Source organism: Oryctolagus cuniculus, chromosome 14 (genome assembly GCF_051225735.1).
Source record: "Oryctolagus cuniculus isolate XC-2025 breed Fujian yellow rabbit chromosome 14, ASM5122573v1, whole genome shotgun sequence".
Lineage (NCBI taxonomy): Eukaryota > Metazoa > Chordata > Mammalia > Lagomorpha > Leporidae > Oryctolagus > Oryctolagus cuniculus.
The window spans coordinates 23547778-23551806 of record NC_142880.1 but is presented as its reverse complement, the minus strand read 5'-3'; the positions used below and the strand labels follow the sequence as shown (position 1 = coordinate 23551806).

Sequence of the window (4029 nt, the reverse complement as noted above, 5' to 3'; positions counted from 1 at the left end):
ATGTTATACCTAACACATACCACGCCAGTATTCACCAGGGGTGGAAGCCCAGTCTCAGAACTGTTTGTCTCAATTGGCCATTTAAGTCTCATAGTAACGACTAGTTAATGATAACGATGCATCGTAAACCTTCAGAAGGAAAGGAGAATATTTGTAGACCATTCCTTTTTTTTGTGATTGGCAGTTTTAAGTTATTAGTTTTTAAAATCAGTACTTTTTAATGGAAACAACTTGACCAAAAATCTGTCACAAAATTTTAGGACTCATTACAACAAAGTCCAATGAGAAAATAAAATGGAAAAAATGTAATTGTAATGGAGATTACTGTAGTTGCTATTATTTAAGAAAAATCACAGCATCTAATTTGAACTTTCTGTCTGGATAATATTAACATTTTTTAAAAGACTACAAAATGAGATAGAACTTCTAATATGATACAACATTTTAATATGAATTTCTCAATTGATTCTGAAATTCATTTGAAAGCATTCTTTTTACTAGGATGTATTTAATGATGAACTCCTCTATAAAATCTGAGTAAAGGTAAGTCATCTATATAAAGGGATAATAAATGGCTCATTTATCTTCTATAAATTGAATAGAAATAATATTTAAAGCTTATTTTTCCTCATAGAATTTTAGTGAACAGAGTAATCACCCTAGTACTATTCTAAGTATAAGTTATTGGTGATAAATGCAGCTATTAAAGTAATCATGACCCTATGCCAAAATAGATTAAGGGGATTGTAAATATCTTCATATCCAGCTAAACCCAATGTTTAAATTGTTGCAACCAAGAATGTGGACCAAAACTGCAACATTAAAACCAAGGCTCTTCACTGTAGGAAAACTTCTTCCTTCTTATCCATTGATGCCATGTTAGTAACCACAGGATCATTTAGTGAAATATAGCTTCAGAAAAAAAAGTTTCCTATACAGAACAACAAAAAGCATTCATCCACTTAACTATAAATAGCAATATCTAATTGCAACAGATTATGATTTTATCACCATAAATCCCATTAATACGTATAAGAGAATAGCTTGGTAGTGATAACTAAAGAGTATTGATACAAATAATTTAGGACACCCAAAGATAATGTCTAGAAATCATCCTTCCAGGAGCAAAGTATTTTGTGTTTTATTAATATTGTTTGTTTGATTGACTTTTAAAACAATCTGTCACCGAGATGAACCAATGGTTTCAAATGAGGAACACGTTGCTGAAATTTTTAAATAATGACCCACAGAAGGGCCCTGGTGTTTTTGAAGTAGAGCCTTTGGGAGGTGAACATGTCCTAAGGGTGGAACTCTCATGAATGGGATTAATGTTCTTACAAGAACAGGACAAAACTAACTACTCTTTTTCACCACGTGAGGATAAAATGAGAAGTCTCTAACCCAAAGAGGACCCACATTAGAGCTCAGATCTGCTGGAACCCAGATCTCAGAATCTGGAGCTCCAGAACTATAAGAAATGCATCCCTGTGCTTTGCAAGGGCTTCTTCCAACCCGAACCCAGGTCTATGGATCTCTGAACTGAGCAAGACAACAACGTGTAGAGCTCATTAGTTTTCCAAAAATTACTATCATGTATCTTTAGCAGACAAAAAGAAACTGTTTTTTTTTTTTTCATTTTTATTTATTTAGATGAGGTGGGGGGAGAGAACACCCATGCATTAGAACACTCCCATCCACTAATTCATCCCCAAAACAATTGCCACAACCAGAGTTGGTCCAGGCTAAATTCCAAAGCCAAGAATTCAATCTGAATCTCCCATGTGGGTTTTTTAGGAATCCAATTACTTTGGCTGTGGGGCCTGCTAACCTCCAAGCTTTCTCTAGAGTTTGCCATACTTCCGCGTTACAGTGACTCAGTGTTTCCAAAATACAAAATGGCATACCAAGAGGAGGTGTCTAGCCTGACAGGAGACTTCCGTACTCGTGAACAGTACGTGTCCTCGGCTGCGATAGGCCCTTGAGGGTGTGCCCGGCTCCTGTCCTGCCTTACCTTTCAGCTGGTTGGCTCAGTTCCCTTGTGCCCTGGAAAGCCCCCTTTCTGTGTCTATAAAAGCTTTTCCCCCTCCCAATAAAGTCGAGAGCCCGGCTGTGCCCTGGGCGTTGACTGATCTCCCGGCTCTGGTGTGATTCCTTTGCCGTGGACACTCATCATCCCACTCGGCCCCCGAGCTCCCCAGGCTGGTCCTGAGGAGCTCCATCGGACCTGCTACCCCGTAGCGAGCAGCATTTCTGATAGCATTTGGCTATCAGAAAGTCAACGTGCTAGAATTGGAAAATATCATAAACGTTTCTGGAAGAAGCAGTATTTGTGAGTGTGTTACAGCTACCTGTATTCAAATGAAATACAAATTCATCTGTCCTCAATAACTACCACCAGGATTTTGTGGCGCTTACTGTGAAAAGATATGAAGAGTTAAAAAAAAATCAAACAGAAAAAAAACTATATCATATCTACTTCATTTGGAGACAAAAGAGTTTAGATATTCAAGCCAGAGTCAAGAAGACCTGTATTCCAATTCTGCCTTCATCATGGGCAATGCATTCAACCTTGAGACAGTTCCCCATTTGGAAAAACAAAAGTGGTCAGGATCACCCAGTGTGACGGTTACAAGAAGACTTCCAAAAGTTTATGAAAAAATGTATTACTAAAAAACTATTTATAAATTTAAAAATATTTGCAACAAAATAAACTCATCATTTAATTCAAATTTTCTCAAACTTTTCTGAAGTATTATATTATTGTAACAATTAGAGCTAATATCTAACACAATACTTGAGAATAATTACTTAAGAAACAGTAATTTTTGTTATTATTATTCCTGGGCTTAAGCATACGAAGCACACATTCTTTTTTAACTACTGTTTAGAAGATAAAAAGCTTATAGTCTATTATTAACAAAACCATGTATTATGCAAGTTATATATATAGTGTGTGTATATATATATAACATTATATACATAATATTTGCACTTAAGATAAACACCTACACTGGGATTCTTGTTCTTTCAGTTTTCTGATTCTTGACATTGTAAGAGTGCTTTTGCAATTAATTCCTGAAATATACCCCTCTAATCTTCATTTACATTTGTCCTCATTATTCACTGCCTCTTTATAATTTTCTCTTCCAATTAGAAGTTTATGAGTAAAATGCATTCCTCTCAGTATCATTTTTCTCTGACATGTTTTCAGAGAACTAAAAGAAGCTTAATAATATGACTAGGTCTAAAATATACAAGAGTTGTTTAACTCAGAACCTTTTGGAAAATGTCTAGTATGAATAATTCTTCAATTTAAAATGTTCTCTTTCTTGTATCCTATTACCACAGAAGCACTTACCCAAAGATATTTTCAGAAGAGTTATGAATATTTTATATTAAAATAAAGATATATTTTATGTAAAAAAAAGGATACAGTTAAATTTCTGATCTTGTTTTTAACTTGCCCAAAAGCAGGAAAATCCAATGAAAGGAAAAGTTTTCATAGAGAAATGTATCATTCCTATACATAAAACACAGCTTAAACCTATCACAATGGCCCCAAATCCACAAGGCCATTTAGCTTGTTTTTACAACGTAACACAGTTCTGATTTTCAAAGTCAAATATTAAAAATGATGAGATTCTCCCTCAGGTAGTTTGTCACATTTAAAATATGTAACCTGGTATAAATGTACCAACTCTCTGTTGTCCAATCATGCCCTCAAACAAAATATGAGACTGTCTATCAAATTTTGTCACAAGTAGAACAAAAAGGTATGTAGGTGTCCAAATATCTCAAACCTAGTAATTCAGTGAAAAAATTAAATGAGTTCATTTATCTGACTTCTTCTTAGTAAAATAACCCTAGTCGTTACCATTTTTTCCTCTATTAACTATAGAATGCATTATGTTATACTAAAATGTTTGGCTTGGAATTGAAATACATTTTAAAAGTGTATAGTTTCTGGGACATCTCTAAAATTGACATTTATGTATGTATGTATGTGTGTATATATATATATATATATAT

The 4029-nt window shown here is 34.3% G+C and overlaps 1 pseudogene; it reads left to right on the top strand.

Moving 5' to 3' along the window:
• Window positions 1–1190: 1190 nt before the first annotated feature.
• The window catches only part of LOC100356453 (ubiquitin thioesterase OTUB1 pseudogene), a 44621-nt pseudogene continuing 41782 nt past the window's right edge, over window positions 1191–4029 (top strand).